Source organism: Lemur catta, chromosome 20 (assembly GCF_020740605.2).
Source record: "Lemur catta isolate mLemCat1 chromosome 20, mLemCat1.pri, whole genome shotgun sequence".
In the NCBI taxonomy this organism is placed as follows: Eukaryota; Metazoa; Chordata; class Mammalia; order Primates; family Lemuridae; genus Lemur; species Lemur catta.
Window position 1 is genome coordinate 19762350 of NC_059147.1, and position 13932 is coordinate 19776281.

The following is a 13932-nucleotide window of genomic DNA, read 5'->3' on the forward strand; positions in this document are numbered from 1 at the left end:
GTTCCAGGCTCACAATGCAACTTCCTGATCATTACAAATCCTCCCAAGGAAATCAATTCCCAAGTACCTCCATACAAGGAACATTGTGCTATGGAATGTAGACACAGATAGACACAAGGAGAAAACCATATCCCCGTTGTGAATTACTACACTACAGTATTATTCTAACTTACAAATCACTACAAGTGATAGATCTGAATCACCTGTAAGTGAACTACTAAAATGCAGTTTCTGTATCTCCAAGGCTAAGGAACAGGCAGTGGAATGTGTGACCACAAGGAGATACCAACACACCCTGTCTAGGCAGCCAGTGGGCATCCCCCGAAGAGGTCTTAAGTTCATTTCTCCCTAAATTGACACAGTAATTACACTAATCTTTATGCTTAATAAGCAAAATTCACCAAAACTCAAATTTCAAAAAAATAGATGTATGTAAATGCAAACATGCCTACTGAACAATTCAATAGCATTAAGATGCATGAAAAGCAATAAAGCCCAAGTAAACAATGATAGGTAAACAAGAGAAACATCTATTAATAATTTGACACTAACAAAATAAAAAGCAACTTTTCACTCTCCCAACCCTAACGCTATTAACAAAAACATACTAAGGTGTCCTCAATTCAAGAAATGTCATCAAATTCCCAAAGCAAAATTTTAGAGTGTTTTGGTTTTGGGGGGTTTTTTGTTTGTTTGTTTTTTTGAGACAGGGTATCACTTTCACTGCAACTTCAAACTCCTGAGCTCAAGCAATCCTCCTGCTTCATCCTCCCAAGTAGCTGGAACTAAAGGCTCTCACCACCACACCCAGGTAATTTTTTCTATTTTTGGTAGAGCCCGGGTCTCGCTCTTGCTCAGGCTGGTCTCGAACTCCTGAGCTCAACTCCTGAGCTCAAGCAATCCTCCCACCTCAGCCTCCCAGAGTGCTGGGATTACAGGTGTGAGCTATCATCCCCAGCCCAAAATTTTAGTTTTTTAAAGACATGTCCCAAAGGGTATAATTAATGTTCAGGGAAGTTATCTGTGCTGTTGTAAACCATATGCCTTTTCAACTTCTGTATATTTTCCGACATCTTTCATGTAACAGATATGTACAACTTCAATAATATAACTTGCTTTGGGCTGGGCTCAGTGGCTCACACCTGCAATCCTAGCACTCTGGGAGGCCAAGGCGGGAGGACTGCTCGAGGTCAGGAGTTCAAGATCAGCCTGAGCAAGATCCAGACCCTGTCTCTACTAAAAATAGAAAGAAATTAGCTGGACAACTAAAGATATATAGAAAAAATTAGCCAGGCATGGTGGCGCATGCCTGTAGTCCCAGCTACTCGGGAGGCTGAGGCAGGAGGATTGCTTGAGCGCAGGAGTTGGAGGTTGCTGCGAGCTAGGCTGACGCCACGGCACTCTAGCCCAGGCAACAGAGTGAGACTGTCTCAAAAAAAAAAAAAATTGCTTTGAAAATTCGAACAAATTAACAAAAACTACAAAAATGAATAAAGCGAAATTAAAACTTTCAAACTCATCTCAAAAAGACTTACCTAAGGGCATTTTTCCACAGAATAACAAGTAGAAATATTAGAAAGTTATGTAATACTATATTAAATTTTCCCTAGCATATTCTTCATGAATCCAAGTTCTATTAATTCTGGATACAAAAGTGGGGGGTAAGAGGGTGTCCACAGACAATTAAAGGTTGTACAATACTTATTTATACAAGTTTCTGGTATTAATTAGTTAGAAATGGAGGGTAGAAAGTACCATTGATAACAGTATCAAAATAAAATACCTAGGAATAAAATTCGTAAAAAAGGTACAGGAACTACGTGAAGAAAACTATCAAATCTATAAAACATCTATTGAAAAAGCTAAAATTAATTTGAACAAATGGAGACACATCATAACAACAAAAAATTATCATTAACAAATGTCAGGCCTCCAAAATTAATATATCAATACAATGTAATTCCAAGCAGTGGGCTTTTTTTGAGTTTTTTTCTGAACTCAAAAGTATTTTCAATCCATACAGATAAAAGAATAAATACTTAAGAATAGTAAAAAAATGAAAAACTATAGTGATAGGAACTTTTCTTCATAGAAAGTAACTTTCTAGCTATCAGTTACCCAAAACAGTAAAAAAATGGTAAAGGAAGAGAAAAACAGAACATGTATAACTAGAGCAAATATGGGAACTTAACATATAACAAGGTGCCTTTTAATTCATTGAGGAAAGAATGGTTTACTTGGTCCTGGCATAAGTGGCTCTCTATACAAAGGAAAATCACATACCCTCCCACCTCACACATCATGTAAATGTTAACTCCAGATGAATAACTATATTAATGGTTAATTTTTTTAAACCACAATATTAAAAAGAATATTTAGGAGAACATTTCCATATTCTTAGTACGGAAGGAACTTGTCTAAGTAAGACAGCTTCAGAAGCCATAGAGGAAAAAAGGAACATTTATGACTACTTAAAAATGTCTGTGACACAAATGAGGTTAAAAGAAAAATGAAAGACAAGAAAAATACATGTGCTATATGACAAAGAATTAATATTCCATAAAGTGCTCCGACAAGATAAGAAAAGGAGAAAAACAACTTAAGAGAGAAATGAAAAGGAAATCCAAATAGTCACTAAGCATATCAAGTAAGTCTAACCCCAGTAATAGGAAAACTAAAATTAAGACAAAACTGAGACACCATTTATCATCCAGCAGACTAGTAAAAATTAAGTATTTACATCCAGTGGTTTAATGATATGGTTACTGCTAATAGGGATGAAAATTATGACAACCTATTTAGAGAGTAATCTGTCAATAACATTTAAAACACATTCCTGTTAACCCAGAAATCCCACTTTGGAGACTCTAGTCTGTAGAAATAAAAGCACCTGCAAATAAGGTGACATGTACATGGATATTTATTGTAGCACTGTTTACAGTAGCAAAAATCTAGACACAAGCTAAATGTCTACAAGAAAATAGCTGAATAAATTATGGTACAGTCATGCTACAAGACACAATAGCTATTTAAAAGTTGCTCTCTCAATGTGCACCTCACGCCTGTAATCCTAGCACTCTGGGAGGCTGAGGCATGAGTGCTTGAGGTCAGGAGGCCAGCCTGAGCAAGAGCAAGACCCCTGTCTCTTCTAAAAATAGGAAAAATTAGCCGGGCATGGTGGTGTGCACCTGTAGTCCCAGCTACTCAGGAGGCTGAGGCAGGAGGACTGTTTGAGTCAAGGAGTCTGAGGTTGCTGTGAGCTAGGCTGACGCCAAAGTACTCTAGTCTGGGTGACAGAGCTAGACTAGTCAAAAAAAAAAAAAAGAAAGAAAGAAAAATAAACCCTTAAAGCCAGGTGTGGTGGCCTACCCCTGTAATCCCAGGACTTTTGGACCACAAGGCAGGAGGATCACTTGAGGCCAGTAGTTTGAGGTTGCAATGAGCTATGAAGAGGCCACTGCACTGTAGCCTGGGCAAGAGAGTGAGACCCTGTCTTAAAAAAAAAAAAAGAACAAGATAGAATTATATTTACTGAAGATGATATGTTAAGAAAAGCTTTTTATAGAGTAATATAAACAATATGATCTCTCTTTTGTAAAGGCAAAGATTTCTAATATATGCGCATTTATGTTAATATATAAAGTCCTAAGTATGGAGAGAAATACTGAAGATACTCACAATCTGGTAAAATGGTTGGGGAGTAATAATGCAAAGGGTTGTGGAAATTAGCAGCTTTCTTAAAAGAATATCTTTCCATTTTCTTCACTTATTACAATGGACAATTACAAAAAAATCTCACAAGGATAAAAGTATATCATTCAAACACAAAGCCAGGTATAGTGGTGTGTACCTGTAGTCTCAGCTATTTGGGAGGCTGAGGCAGAAAGAGCGCTTGAGCCCATGACTTCAAGGCTGTAATGTGCTATGATCATGACTATGAACAGCCACTGCATTCCAGCCTGGGCAACATAGTGAGATCATGTATATTAAAACACACACACACACACACACACACACACACACACACACACACACACAAAAATGGGGGAAGTCAGTAACAAATCACTGAACTATCAACATATTTCCATTGTTGGGAAAAAGACTGAAGTTCCCAACTTACTCTTAGTTCCTTAGCATCATGAATTATATAACAGATATTCGAAATAAAAAGATGGTAGGAAAAGCAGATTTCTTTGCTGTCACTTGATGCTTTTGCTGAGTAAATCACAAAGAGAAAAGGTTAATGTCTATTTTGGAATTAAATATTTAAATACTCTAATACTTTCACAGATAGGAGACAAGATTTTACATGTTTTCTAAACCTGAAAATAAACTTCACTGACATTAACGCTACCAGCCACAAGTAAATGACTTGCAGTAGAATCCTGTAACTCAATCAAGGACTCTGACTGCTTTTGGCTCTAGCATTGACTAAATTACCGTATGTCAGAGTACCTGAACAATTTTTCCAAATTCCTATCTTTCATCTACTCTACCCAGTAACTACTAAGTGCAAGGCACAGTGCTGTGTGCCACGGATACCATAAATTAGATAGTTCTCAGAAGCTCAGGGAAAAAGAGACTATTCAACAAGTACTAAAAGGTGCTACACCCCTATGCCTGTGGGTAGAGAATATGCCCGCGGGTAGAGAAGAAGGAAGAATGGGTTCACTAGGTAGAACAGAGAAAGAAAAGCTTTCCAGATATAGGCAGAACATGTACAATAAGAATGAATAGTACAGTTCAAGCCACGAAAAAAAAAATAGGAAGATCAAAAAAAACAAAGAATAAATTAAAAAATTATATTAAAAAAAAAGAATGAATGGGTATGGAGTATTCAAGGAACAGCAGAAAGTTCAGTGTGTGTGTAAACGAAAATGATACAAACAAATGCTAGGAAAATCAAGGTGTAAGCTACTTCCTCATTCTACTTTCTTTAATAATCAACACCATTTATTAAGCTTTCATCATGCAAAGTTTCTAAAGAAAACACAGAGCCCATGCTCTCACTGGTGGAGAAAAAAACACATTTTAAAACATCAAACATATTGAGTACTACCACAATAGTAGGTTCTTTTTTCTTACAATAAAGATTTTCTCCTTCAATAACAATACCAAAAACCTAATATCTACAAAGATTCAATTAATTTTATACAGTACGCCTAATTATTTTCAGCTAGTTTTCCCAACCAGTCATCTCAAACCAATATTTTCATCATATTTTAAAAGTATAACGATTTCAAATTTTTCAAAAAATGGAAGGGAATCAATCTTTCATGCAGATTTGTTAACAAAAAGAAATTTTTAAAAATCTTTCCTTTTCTTCAGCTTAAAAGTGAACAATTTTGCAATAGTGAGGTTTAGGTACACTAACTTGAGCTGTGAAACCAATAATGGAACTCCTTTTACTTTGAGTTGTACAACTGTATTATTCTTTACAAAAGTTACCTCTTACAACCAAACACAATTTGAGTATCCCTTATCTGAAATGCTTGGAATCAGAAGTGTTTCAGATTTCAGAGTTTTTCACATTTTGGAATATTTGCATTATAACAGATGAGCATCCCCAATCTGAAAATCCAAAATGTAAAATGCTCCATGTCAGTGCTCAAAAAGTTTCAGATTTTGAAGCATTTCGGATTTCAGATTAAAGATGCTCAACCTGTAGTGCACATCATCTATTCTATGACAGTCTTAATTTTTTTTTCTTCACATCAGTTCCTAAGCAGACAGTCTTAATTTTAACCCAAAGGATTACAAAAAGGGGAGTGCAAAAAGTTATTTCACAGTCCCAAACATCTAAGACCACGTTTTTCTCATATTTGATACTCCCAGGAATCTGTAACTTTAACCTCAAAACCAGACAAACTGAAAAGTCTAGGATGCTCAGTTTAACACACACAAGCTGGAGTTTGCAAAGCAACTGCCTATCAAGTTACACTGCGACTATTGTACTCTAACCGAGAAAGGGGGAGAAAAACCACTTGCATTTAAGATATCTTTAATTATTCATAAAGTACAAAGGTCACATGTACTTTCCTCAGTTTTTAAAAAACTTTTTCCTTCTAAACCTTAATTTTTCACTAACATTTATAACTTATTAATTTTATCTCTCCAATGGTATGAGCAGGTTTTTTAAAAAAGTTAAATGTCCAAGTACCTAGTGAAAAAAGCATTTCTTATTTCAACCGTTTTATCCTAAACCTTGCCTTTTTATACTAAAGTGTCAGCTAATGCTGACTCAACAAGTTTTCCAAGTGTGGGGTTCCCCCCACCACTTGGGACACTTCAAACTTTGACAGGTTTCTTCTAGCAACAGAATGCAGAATTAAGTGCTTTGTGTTACGCTTTCAATGAAGAAAAAAAAACTTACATGTATTTTCAAGATAGAAACGACATCTCTTTTCCCTTTTCTCACTTCACTGAAATAGAATTTTCTACACAAAAAGGCAACTAGAAAAATCCTAATATGTTCTGACAGAGATATGATTTTCAAAATCTATAAGCCAAGAAATACAAGAGGTTATATAAATATGTATGTTCTCTTAATTTTAAAATTACTTTCGACTTTAAAAACATTATCCTGCATTAGAAAGTGAATAAAAGTTAACAGATGAAAGAAAGCCAAAATCAAGAACCAAAAACAATTCATAAAGCAAAGAAAGAGTAAATTACAAGCACCTAGCCAGGCAGGTGGCTCACAATTGTAATCCTAGCACTTTGGGAGGCTGAGGCAGGAGGATCAATTAAACCCAGAAGTTTGAGACCAGCCTGGGGAACACAGTGAGATGCCATTTCTACAAAAAATAGAAAAATTAGTCAGGCATGGTAGCCATGGGCACGTAGTCCCAGCCACTCAGGAAGCTGAGGCAAGAGGAGCCCAGGAGTTTGAGGTTGCAGTGAGCTATGATGACATCACTGCACTCTAGCCCCAGCAACAGAGACTCTGTCTCAAAAAATAAATAAATTACAACAGCTAAACAAGTTGCTGCTATTTAAAGCAAGGTAATAATTTTAGATTTTTCTGAAACTAAACCTAAATAAGAGTTTTAAAGTTTTGATATCAATTAAGTCCTGCTGCACACATTAAACTTAAAAATCCTCATCAAATGCAAATAAGGAGATTAAGCATTGTGAAAATCTGTTCTGGTATGTAGATTCCCAATTCATTTTTAATTAAAAATAATCTTTGGAAAACACTCAACTTTTGATATTTGTATGATTTAGTTTTTATAAGTCATAAAAAACTTGGGTTTTTGCTTTTGTTTGCATACCACTGACTTTTAAAACTTTAAAATAAATACCGGGGTGAAATATCACCAAGGCGTTTCCAGCAATTTCTGTATTTTATAGTTTCACTCTAAAATTTGCCCTCAAATCTAGAAATGTCAGTGACAGACCAGATCAGAGAACAAGCAAATGCTCCCAAAAGAAAATGAATGGAGGCCGTGCACAATGGCTCACGCCTATAACCCTAGCAATCTGGGAGGCTGAGGCAGGAGGATCGCTTGACCTCAGGAGTTCCAGATCAGCCTGAGCAAGAGTGAGACCCAGTCTCTATGAAAAATAGAAAAATCAGCCAGGTGTGTTGGCCTGCACTTATAGTCCCAGCTACTTGGGAGGCTGAGGCAGGAGGATTGCTTAAGCCCAGGAGTTGGAGGTTGCTGTGAGCTAGGCTGATGCCACTGCACTCTAGCCCGGGCAACAGAGCAACACTCTGTCTCAAAAAAAAAAAAAAAAGAAAGAAAGAAAGAAAGAAAATGAATGGAGGTTTCCTGAAGACTAATGTTAATTAATTCAAGTGTAATGCTCAACAACCATAGACAAAGTAGACATTTGTATATGTGCTGATCAATCCACTAAATAGTACTTTGCCAGTAATTTGTTAAAGCAAAAGGACACTTTCCACAAGTGAATGCAAACTACTTAAGAATGAATGACATTTAAATATCAGCACATTATAATGTGAAATGAACTGCATTGAATAAAACCTATCTGATAGCTCTTCCAATATCTTATTTGAAAAATGTAACTCAAAAATGGAACATTTCAGTAGAAACTGTAAGGGGCTACTTAGTAAATCACTGAGCATTCCATAGGTGTCCAGTGTTTGACAGTTCCCTTAAACCAAAAGAGAAAATTCCATAGCTTCAGAGTAATACACACTCAAAGAACTAATATCTAATAATAACCAATATATTTTTGAAAAATGTCCTTAAAACAAATAACAAGAACACTGAGTATTTACACTGAAAATATTCAGTCTTCCCGAGACAGCATATGACCTGTACAGAAACTTACCTACAGTCTCATTTCAACAGCCAGATAAGAATAATACATCTATACATGCTTAGCAATATTAAAAGATTTGACTCAGTTCTAGCAATTAAATGTCAGCAGTCACTATACTGTGATTTCAAAAAAGTAATTTCTCTTTTGCTGATGTAAAAACCCAGGCTGAGATGAATAGGGGTGATTCAATCACACTCACCCAACTTGAAATGTAGGAGATAACCAGTGCATGATTGTGAAATGCTTTTTATTCAAGCACAGTAGATTGCAAGCATACTTTAAGAGTAGAACAAAAGCGAGGAGATTACGGGTACCTCCAAGATCCACATTTTTCAAACTGAAAGTTAAGGCGTATATAGTCCAACAAATATTATGGGGAACAGTGGAAGTGAATACTTAAAATCCACCTATCCCCAGAAAAACCCAATACATGAAGTCAAAACATGTATTTTTTAGAATCAGTCAGCACAGATCACTACTGTACAAACACCTGAAAGTTAAGATCACTAAGGAATCATTCCTCTCTTCTGTTAACTAATCACTATAGCAGCCAAACTCTCCTTTCTACCTTCGTCAAATTAATATTCTCCACAGGCAAATTTCCATGCTCAGGGATGTATAATATCAAGAAAAACACATGAGTGACAATAAGTACCAAAAAGCTAAATGTACAGCACAGGGCAGGACTCTACAAATGAGAAAACATTCGACAGCTCCCGCCCCCTAAAAGTCATTTAATCTGCTTTATAAACATTTACCGCTGAAGTACACTCTGAGCGAATGGTTCGACGGATCTCCTACACCAAGCCCTAACACGGAAACACAACCAACCGTCCCGACTCCTTCAGGCAATCAGGAAGATCCAAGAGAATTATTAGAAACTGATGTCCGCAGGAGCAGAAGTTTGGGACGAGTAAACAGTGTACTCGCAGGTAAGTTTAAAAAAAAAAAAAGAACACGGAAAATTGGTAAAGAAGTTGGTCGGAAGGTTAGAGGGAGGCGAGGCCGATGTCCGGTTCCGAGAGAACGGCATTGCAGGGGCAGGCAGCGATTAACTGGGCATTTGGAAATACTGAGTCCTCTGAGAGACTTGACCCGGGTACAAGCTACAAGAACGCTGATACGTGGCTCAGAGAAGACACGCGGGGGTGGGGCCCGCCCCGCTAAATCCCAGGCTCCCTGAATGAGCCCTCAAAGGAGGATCACAGCCTGAGAAAGTCAATGGGTTCAAGGAGGCCCGCACCGGCCGGGCAAAGCCACTGCACGGAACGCCAATGTACGCGGAACCTGCCGGCCCGAGGCCTCGGGGTCGGCCCTCAAGAAGTCGGAGCAGCCCCTGGGGCTCCGGGCCCCTCCTGGCCCAGCCTCTCAGTCCTCCCTCCTCACCCCCCACAGCCTGAGACCAGACCCCTGGGACTGACAGGAAGCTTCCGGCCGAGCGCCCGCGGCAGCGGCGGGGCAAAAGCAGCAATATGCTCTCAGTGCCGCCAGTGACACTCACCGGCCCGAAACCTCGAATGAAACCAGCAGCTCCGGGGGCGGCGGCAGCAGTGGCAGCAGGAACCGAACATCCAAAATGGCGGCTCCCTCGGCCTCACCACCGCTACTGCAGGCGGAGGGATCCTTAGGAAGGAGGGAGTTTTTAACTAACTTCACACACTATTGCAGAAACTTCGGTCCCTGTGTTCACCTCCTGGTTGTTTCAGCGTTGCCACACTGCAACTTCTCGTGCCTCCCCTCTCGGATTAGCCAAGAACTCGGACCCTGCCGAGGACTATTTGCCAAGGGGGAAGCGACTGCTCCTGGCAGAGCGACGCAAAACGTAGCAAGAGTCGGGGCTGTCACTGATGACGCGAGACGCTGCTGCCGAGTCACCGCTGCGATGAGTCTGAGCGAGAAAGATCCGGCCGACCCCGGAGCGGACGGACATTGGTTCCGCTTGGAGGTGTGGGGGGTGGGGCTGGGTTACCAGGAAGCGGTGAGACCACCTGAAGGGGGCGGGACTAGGTAATGTAGCCAAGGAAGTGGGAGAGGCGAGGCAGGTGGGGGCGGAGAACCCAGCCAGGCTAAAAGGTCTTGATCCAGGAGAATCCCAAACTCTTTGTCTGTCCCCTTTGAAACTTTAACTTTCTCTTTAATTTCAGAAGCATGCTCCGAATAGTCTGGGATTCTATGGTTTTATGGTATCTTTGCAACATATTTTATGAAAAGAGAGGAGGACTCTGAAGAATGGGTTCCAAGCCCAGTACCAATGCTTATTTATTGGACAAGTCACTTGAACTCTCCAGGACGTCAGTTTCCTCACATACAAAAAGAGAAGATTCGGACTCATGATAGCAAAACCCCTTCCAGAATAGGCTTTCTGTCTATGACTCCATGAACTAACGACCAGAGCGAAAGAAAGTCTAACCAGACAGTTCCTGGCTAGATAAACATCTGATACAAATATTTTGCATGCCAATGTAAAGAGGGCCCTGGTATCTTGGTCCATTTAAAGGAAAGGTGACCTACCTAGACTAAAATCCTTCAGATAGATTAGCAACAACACGATAAAATACAGCACCAGGCTGGATGCCAAAGAGAACCAAACTAACCACAAATCTTGAGTTTAGGACCTGAGTGTCACAGCCAGGAGGTTGCACTTTATTAAACAGTCACTTTCATGCAGGGATTTCAAAACACTTTACAAAAATTGAACTAGATAGGCCCACCTGTACAGTTTTGTCCTTGAACTACTGGGGCTTGCCAAGTGGCTGAAAAGAAAGGAGGGCGAGGGCAAGATAATAATTATCATTTTTATTGTTAAATATTGCTATCACATTATTCACAAAGCACTTTCATTTGTATAAATCTAATTTGACCCCCTGGACAACCTTCTGAGTCAGAATAGGTAAGCATGAGTAACTTAGTTTTACAAATAAGGAGACAGGCACAGAGAAACTGACTTGCTAAAAGACCCATGTCCTCTCCCCTACCCTACTGGGGTTCTGCTGTAGGGTGCCAATCTTACAAATTAAAAAATAGTACCGGCCGGGCGCGGTGGCTCACGCCTGTAATCCTAGCACTCTGGGAGGCCGAGGCGGGTGGATCGCTCAAGGTCAGGAGTTCGAGACCAGCCTGAGCAAGAGCGAGACCCCGTCTCTACTAAAAATATAGAAAGAAATTATCTGGCCAACTAAAATATATATAGCAAAAATTAGCCGGGCATGGTGGCGCATGCCTGTAGTCCCAGCTACTCGGGAGGCTGAGGCAGTAGAATTGCGCGCGCGCGCGCGCGCACACACACACACACACACACACACACGGTGAAATCAACCCAGAGCAAATGGTTTAGAGAGCAGAATGTTTATGGAATTCAGACCCTCCGCCATACAACTGTGCGGCGCAGCCCGGGATCACGTGGCTAGTAAATAGTGGTTTCATGCCATAATGCAGATTTCTCTGAGGTATAGCTGTGAATGGAACACATGCCAAACTCAGTTTAAGGTTTCCATAAAAGTAAGAAGTTTGCAGGTTGCAAAGCAAAGCAGAGTTAGCTGCAGTACTCCATTTGGAACGTCATAAAAATTGCTTAGAGGTCAAATTTAAATGTTTGTGAACCACAGAAGAAAAATTAAACAATTATCTTGAAGAGGGGAAAGAGCTTTTTTCCTACGGTGCCAAGTGGCAGAGCACTAAAGAGAAAATGGCAACATTAAAAAATGTAAACCCCCTCCCGGTATTTTTTTTACTCCTGTTTCTCTTTGTTTATAATTACCAAACCCCTCCCCCAGGGAATTGAAAATTAAAAGCAATTGCTCCAATGTATAACATAGTCACATTATCTTGGGATTTTTGGTGTCTGTAGCTAGTGATTAAAGTTTAGGAAGGCTTATTCTCCATCTTCTCAAACATAATCTCTAATTCCAGATAAATAAATTACAGCACATTCATAAAAAGAAATACTATGCAGCCAATAAAATGAGATTACTACCTCTCTCTTTATTGTCATGGGATGGCAGACTTGAAAATAATCTTATATAAAACAATGTCATAAAATGCGCTTGTAAAAATTGTATATATAGATAGAAAAAAGTTGAAGGAAAAATTAAAACACAAAAATGGTTATCTTTGAATGGTGGGATTATAGAGAATTTTTACTTTCATTGTGTTTTGTTTGGCAACAAGCATACTGTACTTTTATTTGAAAAAAAAAATCCTCATAAGAAAATGCATGTTAGGTCTGGAGCCAAGAGAGAGACACACGAAGTCTCATATGTAGCAAAATGCTGTTTATTTTGAGCATCTGGGTGCAGATTAGAGACACACGAGGTCTCATGTGTAGCAAAATGCTGTTTATTTTGAGCATCTGGGTGCAGATTAGTGTAGGCGGAAAAAGCATCCACCCCAAGGGAGGGAAAGCCTTGAGTTTTATAGAGGGTTTTTCTGGGGGGAGTGAATACCACCTGCAGAGTAGGGGAGGAGGGTAGCTTCGTCTGAGTCCTTATCAGGCGGGATAGGAATGCCAGCGTGGCTGCAGCTTTCTGTGGTCAAAGTTAGATTTATAACCTTGGACTCTCCAGACTCCTGTGGCTTTTGTTTCACAGGCTTTATGATATTTTTCGGGTTCCCACCCGGAACAAACCTAACAATGCAGTTTAATGGATTTTTGTTTTTAAAACAGCAACAACCTGAGAGGATTAAACAAACTTCTAGGAAGAGATAATGCCTGGGAGAAAAGATCATTATTTTAATGGTTTTGTTGATTATTGATAACTTGCATGCTTCAATTTAACAAATAATAACAACAAGAAACAAAACTGAAGAGGCATTGGCCAGGAGTCAAACCACTTACATTCCAGTTCCAGCTTGGTTGAACTCACTGTGTGCCCTAAGCAAGATGTTTAGCATCTCTAGGCCTGTTTACTCAGCTTTCCAGTATTTATTTATGTCTTTCCTGTTCCAAAGTGGATTTAAAGTGACTTGTTGTCTAGAAGGCATCAGATACATGAAAGCACTTTGAAAAATATAAAGCATCATAAGAATGGAAGTATAAAAACTTTTTGTGCCACTTCACAATTCAACTAAAGCATTTATTGACTGCCCACTATAAGTAACAGTAGTGCATTGTGTCTTACAATTTACAAAAGCATTTTCATATCTATTGATTCATTTGCTCCTTACACACCATGAGCTTATAAACCATGTAGGTGTTATAGTACAATACTTAACAGTGTGGGTTTCTGGTCTAGACTGCATGAGTTTAAAACCCAGCTCTTCCTTTATTACGTGACCTGAAGCAAGTTACTTAACATCTCTGAACACATCTGAACCTCAGTGTCCCCATCTGTAAAATGGGGCTAATAGCAGCAATGCCATCTTAGGGCTGGTGTGATAATTAAATGAGCTGATATACTTAAAACCTTTAAAACAATGACTGACACTTGGCAAGGGTTCAATAAATATTAGGTCTCTTTAGGATAGATATTATCATCCTCATTTTAGAGATAAGGAAACAGGGGCTCAGAAAGATTAAATGATTTGTCTCACTTTCATATAGCAGAGACTGGACTCAAATCTAAATCTTCCAACTCCGAATTTGTCTTCCAGCCCATATAGCAATCATTCAATAAATGTGCTCCCTAATTCTTTCCACTATGA

At 39.1% G+C, this 13932-nt stretch overlaps 1 protein-coding gene across 3 annotated transcripts in view; it reads right to left on the minus strand.

The window, feature by feature from the left end:
* Nucleotides 1-10090, minus strand: part of AP1G1 (adaptor related protein complex 1 subunit gamma 1) — a 61914-nt gene extending 51824 nt beyond the window's left edge. For 2 of the 3 annotated variants that reach the window (XM_045534029.1, XM_045534028.1), the window contains exon 1: nt 9794-10090. The gene's annotated coding sequence lies outside the window, so the exon portion shown is untranslated. The remainder of the gene's footprint in view (nt 1-9793) is intronic. The other variant, XM_045534030.1, reaches the window with a different exon arrangement.
* Between the last annotated feature and the right edge of the window lie 3842 nt (nt 10091-13932).